Consider the following 16,169-nt stretch of genomic DNA (forward strand, 5'->3'; position numbering starts at 1 on the left):
TTGTTTTTTGGGCTGGAGCATGGTGCTTTGAAGTAGTTTGTTGGGCCCTTGCTTGCTGAGCTCATTTGCATAAATTTTAAATCAAACTTCTCAAAATGCGCCGTTCTCGTGGATGTCAGAGTTTGTGCTCAACTCACATCTCCCGAGCTTTATGTCACACTATTGACTCAGTGCAGTTAATTAATAATGGAATGTAAATCTCTGCTAGGAAGTGCTGAAGATTGTTGGCAGTGTAAAAATGTTTGTTAATGCTCTTCCTAAAATATTATTCAAGTCTGGCGTTTCTTTCCTTTCGGAGCAAGTTCTAATTATTCTTTTACAAGATTCATGGCATACACAGAGTGAGAAATTGTAATTCCCCCATGTAAAGATTAGTTCTTTCATATGAATAACAGGCTTGGGCTACAGTTCTTAAGCAATATCCACATTGTTTTCCCTTAATAGCAATTTTGCTTGAATAGAATTGGGATGTGCAGGTAAAAGCAGGTTTTTCCTGGTGAATGGATGTTTCATGACATTCCTAGGTACACAGAAATTTTAGTGTTTTATTTGTCCATTCTAAACTGTTTTTTTTCTTTCTGGTTCTCCTTGGGTTATTCTTGTTCCCCATCAGTTCTTCAAGGGATAATTTCTCACTATAAATTCCCTTTGAATAATTTTTGTCATTTAATTATCTATTCAGTGTGGAGATGAACACTTATGGTCACAAAGAATAAAAGTATATAATCCAGGAGCAGAAGAGGTCAAGATTTACAGTCACTTGCCTTTCACTGATCCCATAAAACAATCCAAGCATGCAGAAATGATGATCCCATAAGAGACACCAGGGCAGAAGAATGAGAATGCAGCAAGAAATCCATCAGACTTATTGATATCTGTGAAGCTGAGGATCCCTGAAGTTGTGAATATAGAAGTGAGTTTTATATTATAGAATGAAATATTTATTAACTTTCTCCATCTGTTCTTTAAAAAATTTAGTTTAATGTCATCAAGGCATTTATGGAATACATTTAGCTTAATCATGCATTCATGCCTTAGGGAGTAAAGCATCCCTGGAGACCTGCTCTTTCTGGATCAGCTCTAGAACAAGCAATAGTTTAAAATTCCATAATTTTTTGGAAAGAAACCCACATGGCTTTGAATCATTCTTGAACAGAGGGTGCTTTATTTTAAATATCTGGTATTGTGCACATCCAATTGTTGTCTGGTATTGAGCTTTTGGGTAGCCTCATCAAATCCCTGGATCTCCTACAGGTTTGGAAAATCTCTCAATATTAGATATGTATCAAATAGTCACAGCAATAAGAAAGAATGAGATTGTAGAGTTGCATAATTAAAGCAATTAACTCCTTCATTAAAATTCCATGTTTATTGCTAGCACAAGGCCAAACACATCATTTTGGTGCACTAAAAAGTCCAGTTCTTTTGCTCTCAAGTTTCTCATGGCAAGTATAACTCAAGCAGACAAAATTTGCTGTGAGAGTCATCATTTCTGTAGGAGAAATTTCAAAAAAAAGGAACTCGTGGGCTCAGTGGTAGAGTTGGAAATTGCAGAAACCACGGTCGCTTTCATCTGTTGAATGTGAAGTTTGATGAAAGGATATTATAGAGTAGTGACAAGGACCTAATTCTGATCCAAGTTTTGTCATTATAAATCATGAGTAATTCCGAAGGCTGCAGCAGACCCTTATCACTGCTAAACATCTGTAAGTCAGATCAGAACCGGGACTAATAAATACATTCAAAATGCATAATTAAAACAGTGATTTCACATCACTCTGATGAATTTTAGTCAAGGATTTCTTCAAGGATGCTTTTCTCACATTAGCATTTGATGTTAGTAAGCAATGAATAATTCCATTTTTTCTTTCCAACATCTGGGACACTTCCTGCTTTTTTTGCTACTTACTGAGCACTCTGCAGGAAATATTAATGAATCCTGGGTGTTGAAACACGGGCCCTGTGGATCGTGCTCAGGAGGAAGCCTTACGTAGGAGAGGAGAGGTGTCTTGAGATTAAGAGCTTGATTTTGGTGAAAGATATTGGGAGATCTGCCAAACCTGAGGGAGATACAGGGATTTGGGGAGGTTACCCTGCAGCGGCTTCTTTCATGCCATGGAGCTCTTCCCTCATACCTAAGAGACAACAATTAATAATAAAAGTCTTTCCCCTTGGCCAGATCAGCTCTTTTTGTGGTGATTCTGAAAGCCAACACTCAAGGATGCCCTGAGGCTGGGAGGGTGCTGGTGCTTGGAGAGACGGCCCAGGGGACCAGCACACCCTGAGAGCATCAGTGCCCTGCCCAGCTGCTTCCTCACGTCTCCAGAGGTTCTTTTCTTCCTTGGGAAATGATGGAGTTCTGTGTTTGGAGAACCCTGCTGGCCCTGCAGAGCAACCTGTGGAGGAAACCTGAGCTGAGCACCAGGAGAGCCTCTAAAGGAGGAATTAAATGTCCTCTTGTGTTCGAGTGAAGCGACTTTGACAGTTCAGCATCTGACCAGGGGGGATGAAACACCCTCTGCCATGGAAAACAGGTAAATTGGAAATTGCCCAACTTCATTCCAGCTGGGGGTGGAACAGCCCCTCTGGGATTTATTACAAACCTTTCCACTTTTTCTTTTTTTTACCCAGAAAAACTCATCATATCTGTCCAGGCCATGTTTCAACCTTGGTCAGACACATTCCTTGGTGGCTCCTGTAACAAAATGTGCACATGCAGAACCAGGATCCCCACTGGAGCTGCTCCCCTGAGGTCCCAGCTTGATCCAGGCATTGCTGGTGATCCCTTGTCCCCTTGGTGCCCCCAAAACCGATGGAAGAGGGAAGTTCTGGGGTGTTCCATCCCTGTAGAAGATGCCCACGGCCCCTTTCCTGCAGCAGCCCCCATCCTGCTGGCTCAGCACCTCCTGAAGTGCCCCTTCAGTGCTGGGAAGAGCCTGGGGGGAGAGGGCACAGATGTGGTGCAGCAAATGAAGGCACAAACCAAATTAAAATAAATGGGGAGAGGGGAGCGGGCTCCACGCTCGGAGCACGGGGCTGTGCATTACAGCAGGATTAAGCCGTATCAGGCAGAGTCCCCTTTACAAGAGTGCACAGCACCTCAATCCCAGAATCAATAAGCTGTACATGCTGCAGCACAAAGAGCTCTTATCTGCAGTACCACTTTGAATTTAGTGAATTTATTTAATCCCTGATGCCTGCAGAGCATCAGTCCTGTCTTCTGGGTTAATTTATTTATTCCGGTGATGTATTTTTAGTCTTTCAAGTCCTTGACATTTGAGAAGCAGATTTCCCCCCTCCCCAGATTAGTTTCCTAAAAAACATCTGAATTGGAAAAAAAAATTATTTACAGAAAAGTATTTTTTTTTTCCTGATTCATTCCCCACTTTTCCTTTTGGGAGCCAAGAGAAATACAATATCAATACTAATAACCATAAACTGAATGGATTGGGAAAGGCTCCTTTTCCCCCTGCTTGGCAGAGCCTGTTTCTAAATCAGTACTGGATATTCACTGACCTTCTCTCTTCCTTCTCATCTTTCTTTTTTTTTTTTTTTCCTACAAGTATTCTCTCCTCCTCTTTAAATTAAAGGAAATAAAAATCACCTATTTTTGAGATATAGCCAAGATTCTGTGCTGCATTTAATTTGGGAATTGTCAGGAAGGCAGGTGATGCTCTTATGTCCTGGAACTTGATATTTCCAGGTGGATCAGATGAACCCTTGGCTCAACCCAAAAGAACCAGTGGGTTAAAGATTGGGACTGCTGCTAAAAAGAAATACCAAAGGAAAATGTAGTCCAGCAGGTACTAAACATTTGGTTGTGGAAAAGTAAATTGAAGCTTTATAATCTTCAGGATCTGCAAAGAAGGAAGAAGTCCCATCTGGCCTTGGCTGAGTCAAGGATGGCTCCAGGAAAGCTGGAGAAATTAAAAATAAAGTAGCATGAAGGCCAATTGTTTGAAAAATAGAGGTTTCATTCTATATTCTTTATCTATTTATTCCCCCTATCCATTACCCAATATTTCCTTGTGTTTACATTAAGAAAAGCAACAAACACTGAGAGGAAAGAGCCTCTCCTAGATCAGGGACTCTGCAAAGATATATTACATGTCCTCAAAAATAACTCTGTAAAGTCACAGAACAGAATTGTTTTTCCATTTCAGATGTAAGAGGGTTTTTTTTGGTGTTTTCTTCTATTTAAATACCAGTTCATGGGAGATGATGTTCAGTAAACCATCAGTGCTCAGATAACATTGGCTGAACTGGCTGATTTGAGATTTTTATTTTAATTAAACCTCATTGGTTACAAGCTGGAATAATTGCAGTGCATGGTGAATAAACGTGGATTATTCTGAAACAGAGGCATCAACTTTTGGGCATCCCTGCTCCCTCCCCCTGCAAAAAAAGAAAGGAGATGTAATGATTTCAACAAACCAGCCTCAAAATTGGCCATGGTGGGTGTCGAGGTGGGGATTTTACATCAGCTCCCCTGAAATGCAGGCAGAGGTTTTGCCTCTCAAATCACAAGCGAGGTCATTGCATGAGTTAAATAATTAGCTCCAAAACCCAGCCATTAATCAAATTTATTGCAAGACTTTTGCATCACCTCCCCAAAATAAGCTTGGGGGTTGTATCAGCTGCCCTGTGGGGTTGGGCATCCTCAGCCCCTTGCTCCTGGTGTTCCCAGGCTTTTTTTGGTGGCATTATTTCCTCTAAAGGGAATCCTGGTGCTGGGAGAGTGAATGAATTCTAAAGGCACTAAAAAAATATTTTGGTCCCTCTGAAGGTCAGATAATTTCATCTGCATCTTCAGGATGGTGCTGATGAAGGCTGGAAGCATCTTAGAGATGATCTCACGTTGGTTTTTCCTTCAATTTTGCTCTGCAAGTCAAGATCCCATCCCTGTTTTCCCACCTGCCTTGTGAAACCCCCATTATCCAAACCCAAACACAGGCACACACACTTCACACATTAAATGTCTGTAAAATAACTGGTGTTCTCTGAGGAGAGACTCTTCCTGTGCCACAAACACTTCAAAGGCTTCAAAGCAGAGGTGCCTGCAGCGAGGGCTGAAGCTGAGAGCACAAGTGCCCATTTCAGCTGACACCAGAGGTTTCAGGCTCTTAGGGCATAAAGCATTTTTCACTCTGTTTAAATTAATTTAATTGGAAAAAAAAAAAAAATTGAAGGAGAAATAACTGAAGACATTTTTGAAGGTGGGTTTTTTTTTTTGTGTGCGTGTGTGTGATTTTTTATTTTAAAGTGGAAAATGCTGTTTTGAGATTAAACCTGCCTTTAAGTAGATATTTTGAAATGAAAATATCTTTAGTGCTTAAGGAGGGACTGCAGAGACCTTCTGTTTGCAGCCATCTTAGAGGGATGTTTTTGCTTTCTCTTGCTTTGCTGTTGCTCAAAGGATGTTCCAGCTCCAGGCTTTCCTTCTGCTGCCCCTTCTCAGAGTTAATGCATTGGTTCTGCAGGCAAAAAAAGAGACATTTTTAGTATTCCAGAAGCCAAAAGGCTGTATGCTGGATGGGGGGATTAGCTGTACATCCCAGGCAGGAGATGCAAACCCAGTCTTATAACAGAAATTCAGCACCCTGTGCCCAGAACCGCCCTCAGGAAGGAAGGACAGGGAAGGGTGACAGAGAGAGGACATTCTGCTGCTATCTTTTTACAATTTTTTTTTTTTTCAAATTAAAATCCTGAAGGAGTGGAAATACCTTGGTTTTGATGGCATGGGAATCTTAAATTTTTGAATTTATTTATTTAGCTGCTCACTCTGAGGTAACCCTGATACTCTCAATACTTCAGCAAAGAACACACCAGATTTGTGTTTGCTGGTGTTTTCAGGTTGTTGCAAGAATGTGAGCAGGGTTTGGATGCTTTGTAGTGGAACAAAGATCTCCTTAGGATACATGGCTGCTCGAGGAGCTCAGGCAGAGCAGAGGATTCCCTGGACTAGCCAAAAGTAGCTCTTAAAAGATGGAGATGGTCTATGCCATCACATTAATTTAAAATAAAAATGTATCTCATATACATATATATACACACATATACATATATATATATATAATATAAATAAATTTATATATATCTGTATAAAAATAAAAATGTATTGCTTTAAATAAAAACAAAGTCATTAATACAATAAGTCATTAATACAATAAGGAAAATAATTAAAATGATGTGGGAATGAGTGTGTGAGTGCAAGTACCCCCCTGACCCAGTCCAGGGCTGCATTCCATGATATCCAGCACAGGAAAAAAGGGATTTCAGCCCAGCTTTCCTGCTTTTCCCCACCTTCCCTGTGATTCCCTGTTCCCTCCTTTTCGGCCCAACCCTTGGTTAGGGAAAATCACTGGAGCGTCACGGCCGCATTGATTTAATTGATTTAATTCTCTGCCCAGAACCTCAGCTCCACTCCCAGACAATGCTAATCAGAGCAAAAGATAAGAGCAGAAGGAATGAAAAGATTTCTTCCCTAGGACTCCAAAGTGCCTTCGGACAAGAGGAAATTACAACAATGTTTTCTCTCTGTGTCCCTGGGTTTGCCAGCGGGTGCCCAGCGCAGCCTCCGAGGGTCCCTCTGGATCAGCTCGGCTGCAAAGAGGCTGCTGCAGCTCCACTAGGAGCAGCCAGGCTGCCATGAGTTTGGGATTTTATCCACCAAATTTTATTATTTTTATCCAGCTCTACTGTGGAAAATCACAGCTGGGTCTCCAGCCAAGACAGTGACTGAAATTAGCAGCAAAGACATAAAACCTCATGGTTTAGGGGACTTTGTTCTTTACTTTAACAAAACTTGAGTGTTTCACAGTGTGTGATGATGACATTATCCATTACAAATGGATATCTAGGGTAAATGGACCCATAAAATTAGGGGAAAGCAGGACTGCTGCAGCAAGCTTTGATAACACCCCAAATAATTCACCCTCTTGCAGCAGCTCCTCAGCCCAGAGCCACCAACCTCCCCAGAGGGTCCCCATTTCCATCCCATTAACGAGTGAGGCACAGATGGGTTTGGTCTTCTGAAATCAAATCAGAATAAAGAATCACCTTTTGCTCCCTCCTTGCTGAGGTGTCCTGAGAGGTATTCCGAGTTTGGGCCAAAAATAAATCATTATCTTGGAGCTGCCTTGTGCTGCTTCATCTTGGCTGGAGCCAGGAGGGCATGGCCTCAGCTCCACCTTCTGCAGTCGCTGTTTTGGGGTAAGGAAATACACAAAGAATTTTCAGAGAATACAGAATTCCATATGGTCATGGAATCATTCAGGCTGGGAAAACCTTCTAAGGTCATTGTGACCATCCCCCAGCACTGGCAAGGCCACCACTCCCCCATGTCCCCAAAAGCCACATCCACATGGATTTTGAGCCCCTCCAGGGATGGGGACTCCATCCATGCTTCTCCCTACATCTTTCAGACACAACCAAAGCAGAGCTGAGAAAGGTCAAGGGCAGTTTGGCCATCACTTCCCCATGGGCATGGAAAGGGTGGGGAGCTGCCCTTAGGATGGGGAATTCAGGAGCAGCCTGAATGGAAACAGATCCTGTTCCTTTCTTTACCTGAATGTGCTTCTGCCATAAATGAAATGCAGGAGTAAAACTCAGGGCAAAAGCTGAATCACTCTCGCTTAATTTAGCGGTGAAATCACAGGCAAGGCACTACAGTACCTGCTGAAGGGTGCAGTGATTTCTAATTATGGATTATGCAGCTAATCAGTACCAATCAACATTTTATGATCTTGACTTAATATTTAATATAATGTTAATTATAATTGCTTTTGCCACAAACTGTGTCAAATCCTAGGCGTGATTTCGCCTCCCGGCGTTCCTCGCGGCGCTGGGTGGGCTCTGGGATGGGGGCTGAGCATCCCTTCCCAAAATCCCACCCAGCAGCACAGACCCACCTCACTGCTCGCCTTCCTGCTCCCTCTGCCTTGAGTTGTGATGCTAATTAAGTGCTGGTGAGTCTCAGCGTTATTAGAATGGAGTTTTTATCTCACACAAGTACCTTCCAGCTACAAACAGGGGAAGTTCATTTAATTAAAAATAATTTTAGTGTAAGTTAATGTGAACACAGTTCAATTACTCTGAAATAGGTTTAATTTTTTTTTTTTTTTCTTTTGCTTAGTTCAAAGTCTACCAAGAGGCTGCAGAAAAAAATCCCAAAAATTTAAACTAATATCAGATAATCCAGATGATGCATTCAGGCCATTTCTGTGTATTTAGACAGTGGCCAAAATGTCATTACAAGCAGGAGCAGAAATGTGTAACAATGGCAAAGTCACATTCACGGCACTGTTCCTGTGATTGTTTATTGAGCATCCTCAGGGTTTCTGTCCTTAAGTGCCTTTGTGCCTTTTCAAAGTGCTTTTGCCAGCTCTCACCTGATGTCTGTGCATGACAACTCCAAAGTCCTCAGCTCTGCTGCGCACAAACCACCCGGGACCATCTTCACAGGCCTGGTGGTTTTTGATCTAATTTAAACTTTATTATAAAAAAGAAACCTAAAAACAGTAAAACCAAAGGAAATCCAGAAAGTTTGAGGACGTAATCAGTGCTCAGGCAATTTTTTAACATCCTAAATGCTCTGTATGAATATCAGCAGGATGCTGCTGGCCCACCTCATTTAATTCACCTGCATACTCCCAAAATCCATTTCCAGCTGAGCTTGGGATCAGGTCCCCCACCTCATCTTGTCCTGGGGCGTCCCCTGAGCACGAGCTGGGGTTTCCTCTTGCAATTAATAATTTATAGACTTCTGCTTAAACCCAGGCACGTTTGATGCCTTTTTCGGCTTTCACAGCGCTAAGTGGAGCTACAGCCCAGTGTCAGCAGCTGGAGCTGCTGGTTTTGCCCCTCCAGCAATACCAGGGGCTGCTCAGGGAAAGGAGGGAGTCCTGGGAATTAACAGGAATGGGGGACAAAAGGGGTCATGAACACATCAGCTATTCTGGGGCTGCAGCCCCCAAAAAACAGCTGCTGGGATGTTTCACCCAAACCCCCAGAACTGGCATATCCTGGTGTTCAGTTCAGCACTGACCAAGAAGCTCTTGGGAGTTTTTACTGAATCTTTATGGCATAAAAGCCCCTGGAAGAAAATCTGTCTTTAATAAAATGAAATAAAGTAAGGAAAACAAGTAGCTCCAGCTGGTTCCTGCAGGGACAGGCTCTCCTTGGGCACCACTTGCAGCCCAATGACTCTGGCAGGTGAAATCCTTCTTCTCTGTCCCTCCCCAAGCCTTTCACACGGGTTTGACCTCTCTGATTTGGGAAAACAAAGCACCAGATAGGAGAGAAAGTCCTTAGAGTTAATAACAAAGCCCATTGACTTTCAAATGCAATCTCATTGGGGTTTTTTAATACAAATCTGTTGTGTTGCATCTTGTGTCCTTTCTCTCAGCACCCATTAACTTCAGGGAATATTACCATAAAGGAAATTAATTTCACCTACACAAACACATGGGAGCTCCTCCCATCAGGGTATTTTAACATCACTTAGGTGCTGATGGGAAGCGATTATCCCACCATAACTCCTCTGGTACCACTACAGCAGGTAAAGTTCTCCCATGAATTAAAGATTCTATAACCTCTTGTTACATGTGAAGTTACATGGGAAGTCCTATTCCCAGGAAAGGTTAATTAAAACCTGTAATTCTGGTATGAGCTGAATGAGGGGGAGGTCAGGCAGGAATTTCTCTCAGGCACAGCCCCTTACTCTTTACTTAAATAAGAATTAAGTTCTCAGAAAGACGCAGAAGTCCAAATTCTCCTTTGGCAAAGGAATATTTATCAAAACCCAATCCTTCTTCCTGTGCAGCAGAGACTTAAAATATCCTTATAGAACCCTGTTCAAGACTTGGAGCCCAGCCTGGTGACCTGCTGGGACAGTCAAGGGGATGGCATGTTTGTGATGCCCTGGGTAATAATTCCTGAGACTGAGTGGACAATTTAGGGAGAGGGGATCTTTCCTCCCTGAGGAGTAATGACCTAAGAGCACCCAAATCCGGCCTTCCCTGCTCATTGAGGGGGGTTGGACTGGATGACCTTCAAAAGATCCCTTCCAGCTCAAACTGTTCCATGATTCTACATTCCCAGAATGAATTTTTAAAGGCAAATAGAGTGGTTGTCCCACTACCCACCTTTCCAAACCCATCAAGAGAAGCCCTGCACAGAGAGAGCTGGAGGAAGGGGCTTTATCCGAGCAGCTCTAAGGGCTTCAGCGCTCTGCTGGCATTGGGCAATTAGCAGAGAGGGCTAACGAACCTCAGAGGCAAACAGCTGAGTGTCCCCTCTAACACTTCCTCCCTCAAAGAGCTGATGTGAGCAAGGTGGGCTCTGAGACCACCACTGTGTGGGAGCTGCTTCACTGGGAAAGATGACATTTTTTATTTATTTCTGCAGCGTGAGGAATGGAGGGGAAGGTTATAACCAATTCAGAAATATCTCCTCACACAGCCCCCTGTGCATGTATTTAATAGAAAATAGAGGCATTGGAGGAGACCACCAAGCTCCAAGCTCAGTTTTTGCCACCTTGCCTGTGTGCTGGTGGTGAGGGAATGTGCAGTGCCTGTGATAAAGGCGGCGGTGGGGTAGAACCATCAGCGCTACCTAAAAGCAAATGAAACTGGCATAAATAATTGTGCTGTAGAAAGCCTTTCTGTTGCACCTTGCCTATCACTGACAATTTACATATCTTAGGAAAACCTTTGTCAGCTTCTGTCATTTCTGCACTATTATGTGCCTTTCTGGATAATTACCAGTTAATGTGAAAAAGCAGATGGAAAAAACCTTGAAATTTCTGATAGAGAATCCTCAAACCTCTCCCCTTATCTGTGCACAGCAGCTTCCTGATTTCAAAAGAAGTTTGAAAACCTTTGTTAAAAATGTCCCTGATTCCCAGTTTGAATGAACCAAATGACATTCAGCTAAAATTATTCAGCTTTTTCCACAATTAAATTCCATTATCGTGAACCGCCAAAGTAAAATGGAAGGTCTCTTAACTAATGTGTCGGTTGTTTGCTTGTATTTTTCGTGGTGTGTATTGTATAAAGCTGTGTGAAGTAGAAGGAGGATAAACAATAACTGTAATTTTGCATCAATGAGCGGGGCATTTTTAGACCCTTTATTATGGGAACACACCAGGGTTGGTGGGTTTTCTCTCTTCTTTATTTTCCCCCTTTTTTTTTTTTTTTTTTTTTCTTTTTCCTTACTGTTATTTTATTTATTCCTTTTCCTGAAAAACCCACTGAGACTGATTGGATATTTCACCAAACTTAAGGAGCAGTGTCAGGTTGGTTTTTAGCACCAGGAATGATTTCTTTTATGCAGCCCTGCACACCATGAGAGCTCAGCACTGAGCAAGCACACACTTCTCCTGTCCCTCTAATGAAGAGGCAGTGTAGCAGTACACAAGGGAAATAATTTCATTTAAAAAAAAAACATTTCCACATGCAGGGGGATTATCCTCGTGTTTTCTCAGTTGGTTTTCTCCTTCTGCAAGACTTAAAATTAAGATGCCCATGAGAAAGGCAGAAAGTTAATCACAGAATCTGGAGTGGGTTGGGTTGGAAGGAACTAAAATATCATCTCATTCCAGTCTCTGCCACGGGCAGGGACACCTTCCACTAGAACAGGTTGCTCCAAACATGGTTTTCTCCTGTGCAGGATGGGGTAAAGCAAAAATAACCTTTAAAGCCAAGGAGCAGCTGAGCCTGCTGTGCTGCCCAGCTCTGAACTCCACAGGGAAGTTATTTCTGTGAGCTTCCAGTCAAAAAATGAGAGAAACTTTCTGAACACTGATGACAGGGATTTATGGGGGCATTTTCTGTACAAAATGCTTATAACAGGTTTAATTTTGCTCTGCAAAGCCAGGCCTCATTCAAGGTCTTTGGGTAACATCCCCCTGCAGGTGTGCTCCACAATCACAGAATCATCGTTTAACTTTGATAAGACCCTTAAAATCCTCGATTCTACTCAGCAGGATTTTTCTAATCACTGAAGCCTTCAGGCCCTTTGGGCAAATGCACCTTTGCTGAGCCATCCCTGCCCTGGAGCTCAAGCCCAGGAGGATGAGGAGGAGGCTTGGGAGAGCAAGGAGAAATCAGCCTGGAACAGCAAGGGCACGGGGCAGGGGAAGAGAAGGGGGACAGTGAGGAGCTGTAAGGACAGTTGTGTTCCTGCTGGGACACCTCCTCTTCCAGGAGAAGCTGGAACACCCATGAGCAGCTCCCTGCAGCACAGGCAGGTTTGCAGTCACACCAATCCCACTGCAGAGGGGTCACTCATTTGCTTAAATGAATAGAAAAACACCCAAAACCCCTCATGTAACCCCCATTTCCCTTCAGCTGCTTAAACAAAACCAACAAAAGCTCACTCCACATTGGATGATCTGTTCTAAAAACAGAGATTTACCAGCAGATACCTCGTGGTTGCTCACTGGAGTCTGAGATCTGCTCAGTTGAATCTGAGAGAGTCCATGTTACAACAACAAAAAGGAAAATAATTCCTTTAGATACAGAGAGAATGAAGGCAAGGTGGTGTTGGTGAGGATCACTGTGATGGGAGCTGAAGGATCTCGGTATCAGGATGTTGTATCAGAGCTCCACACACCGAGGCTGCTTCACTCCGTGGCTGCCCCGCTGGTTTGTGTTGATGGTGCTTCTCCTCCTCGCTGGCATTTTAACATCCACATCCCCAGAGAATGACATTTCAGAGCCTGATTAAAATCATTGTCTTTCATGGCAGAGAAAGTTTGTTCTTCAAAGTGAAGAAGATAAAAAAAAAATTAAAAAAAAAATGCTGTTGCAAACAGTGCTGAAAACCAGATGAATAACAACAACCAAAAAAGGGTTTAATTCCATTATTTTCAATTAGCTCTTTAATTTGATTTAAGTCATTTGCACTTGTTGCTTGTTTTACATCTCTTATTGTCCAGCATTTTATTTCACACATCTAACAGTATTAAATCAAACTGTTTTCTAGTCTTTGCCTTCTTTTGAAGCCTCTTGAAAGTCGAAGGCAGAATTAAAAAAACAGATATTAAAAACGAACTTTCATCTCTCTGCAGGTTATTTGTAATCAGACCTTTCTCATCAAGGGCTCGTTTCATATGTGTTTGGGATCTGGGAATTATTAAAAATGCCAATCCATCTTGTGAAAAACATTGCCCAGGCTTCAGTGTTTTGAAACTTCAGCATCATGTGTGAATTCATCAGCAGCAGTGGAGACCTGGTGCTCCTGGTTGTAGATACTAACACATAGTAATGGCCCAGTAAATCAACACAAGATCCTACTTCACGTTGCAGACTCCTGTTTATTGACCCTTGGCTCTGAATGGCTGGTGGTTTTAATAATAAACTACAAAACAATTTATTATTAAAGGGACAGTGTTGCTTCTCCATTGTAAATTAACAGATATCAATGTGTATTTTGGAGAAGCCCATCACAGTCCCACAGCTGAATTACTTTCTCTTCTCAACTTGCTGATAATCAGTAAGTCCTGCCCAGGAAGAGCTTGGTAAATATCCACATCAGCATCTCAACAGCTTCTTAAAAAAATAAGTAGTTAGGTCTGATGTCAATTACCACTCAGACCTTTCATTTCCTTCAGATCCTCTTTTGCCATGAATTTTTGCCATCTTTCTCCACATATCCTACTCACTTTGCCTTTATTATCTCATGTCTACATGAAAATACACATTTTGTAGATTGCAGAAAGGAAGTTCCTTCTAAAGAAGTGAATGTAGGTGAGATAAGCCAAGCTGAGAATCTTCTGAATGGAAGTTTAGGAAATTCAATTATAAAGGTGCCTTTTCCAGAAACCCCTTCTTACCTTCTCTCTCTATTCCATTCCACCAAGAGAAAGCCTCAGCAGCCAAATCAGGTCACATATTGATTGTCCTACTCCACATTCCAAGGCATTTCCACTACTATTAGGACCAATTTTGAAAACATCAGATAATCTGGATGGGGAGCACTGATGGAAGAGCTGCACCTGCAGAAGCCATTCTACCTTCTATACTATCAGATTTTACCAAAATGTCCTTAAATATATTTAAATACTTCAAGTTTTCACCACGTTGACACATCCATAGCGGAAGGTAGAATGAGGAAAGCTGAGCTGCCCCTGGATGAGCACAGCAGATTGCTGGGTGGAGAATGTCAAGTCCTCTTCCTCAGCAAATCAACATTGGGATTGATGTCTTGCAAACAAGAACGTTTCCAGCAGGGTGTTAATATTTTCCAGGTTTAAAAATTAAAAAATTAATGGAGTCAATTCTCTGTCACGAGATGGAGGCCAATTCCCACTGGGCTCAAAGTCAGGGTGGGGCTGGGGAGGTCAGGCACCAACTCTCTCTTTGATGGAGACAGCCAAAAATTGGAGGTTAAGCTCCCTGGGAGCAGGCAGAGGAGGTGCTTATCTCATGTGTGTCTCTCAGGAGGAGCTGTCCCACGTGGTGGGTGGACATCCCTGAACAAAGGAGAAACCTTTCAAAGCAGAGCCATCTTTATCTCAAAGGCAGCATTTCCTCTTTGATCTCCCGATGAATCAGGCTGGCTTTATGCTCCTCAACTCCTCCTTAAATAGCACCTTTCTCCAAACAGGAAAAGCCTGAATAGATGTGAGGCTGGGGTGTTTTAAGAATCACTCTTCCCTTCTGAGAGCAAAATTGGGTGTTTCACATGGTGGGAAGGAGCCCTCACATGCCCACCTCCTGTCCTTGTAATTCCCCCAGATCCTGCCACTGAATTTCTGAAGGGTTTTTTTTTCCCAAACTGGGAAACTAAACCCATCAGAGGATGGGGAGTCTTTGTGTGCTTTCACAGCGGGTTTGCCAAAGTTAATTCCACCACGAGCAACACATTGGCATCACCTTCTTCCAAGACATCCCTGGTCCTTCTGTTTCTTTACTGCTCCATCCGTAAAAGGGTCCCGATTAAAATTGTGGCCTGTTGTGTGATGAACCAAGAATCCATACATCCTGTAATTTTCCTTCCTTCATCCTCTTTCCCTGAGTTTCTCTGTCATATTCAGTAAAGTCTCTTTTATTGAACATCTGTTTGGTGCCTAGCAAGCTTATCCAAACTCGGCAGGAAAGCACCTTTACTCCAAAATAAATTAAAACAATGTATGTGCCTCTGGCCAATAGATCATTGGATGGGAGTCATGAATGTACATTTGTGGATATTTGATGGGAAGTTTATCATTTAAACGATGAAAATACAGTACTTCAACATATGGATCATTCTGAGCTACTATCTTTCCTTTCCAGTTGAAGAATCATTGTGCATTTAGAGGAATAAGACAAAATTAAGAATTTAAACTGGTCTGCTTGTAAAAGCTATTACCAAAGAGTGGAAATGAAAAAGCAAATGCAGGGGGGGAGTCTGATTCTGAGATGTATGTGGATTAAACTGGTTTAGTTTTAGGTGGTGCAAAGAAAGAGAAAAACATAATAAATTAGCAAAGAGGGAATTAAAATGTGAATTAAAGACTTAAAATAGAAATTAAAGTACACAAAACCCATCTGCAAGGATGGCAGTGACCAAATAAAGCTGGGAACTCAACATTCTTGTCTTCTCTGCTGTTTTATCCTGATGAACAAGATGGGTCTAGAGTGGTGGTCTGCAGTAGACCTTTCCTACAGCTCTGAAATTATTTTTTCCTCTTTTCATACAATATCTATGATAATCTCCATAATGAGAAATGTTTTCTGCCCTGGAGGGTTGCACTAGCAGGGGAATCCTGCTCTCAAAACCATATCCAAACTCCTGAGGCAACTGAGCAGCAGAAAACTCTTAGCACAATTATCAGGAAATAAAATCAAGAACATTGAACTCCAAAAGGAGCCTTGGAGTAATCAAGGCATTCAAGATAATGCTGCAGTTTGATTTCCAGTTATTAAGACACCTTTTGGTATCTGACAGTGTGAAAAAGATCTCCACATCTGGCCAGTTCGTGCCACTGTGCATCGTGACCTTGACACACTAAACCCATACTACAAAATGAGTTTTAAAGCAGACACAATTAAAATTCCCCTGAGACTACAATATATTTTCTTGCCTGAATTTTCTGCTGTCCACACTGTACAGACATTAAATCCAGACTGAAACTGTCTAATAAAATGCATTATCTTTTCAGAATTATTTTGCCAACATGCCTC

The 16,169-nt window shown here is 42.2% G+C and overlaps 1 long non-coding RNA gene across 1 annotated transcript; it reads right to left on the reverse strand.

Moving 5' to 3' along the window:
- Positions 1-4,857: 4,857 nt before the first annotated feature.
- Positions 4,858-8,510, reverse strand: LOC111928766 (uncharacterized). Its single transcript, XR_002864286.2, has 3 exons — positions 8,391-8,510; positions 7,060-7,202; positions 4,858-5,474 (listed from the first exon to the last, which is right to left on the reverse strand). It is a non-coding gene; the product is annotated as an uncharacterized LOC111928766 (long non-coding RNA).
- Between the last annotated feature and the right edge of the window lie 7,659 nt (positions 8,511-16,169).

Source organism: Cyanistes caeruleus, chromosome 14, assembly GCF_971803275.1.
Source record: "Cyanistes caeruleus chromosome 14, bCyaCae1.hap1.1, whole genome shotgun sequence".
NCBI lineage: Eukaryota > Metazoa > Chordata > Aves > Passeriformes > Paridae > Cyanistes > Cyanistes caeruleus.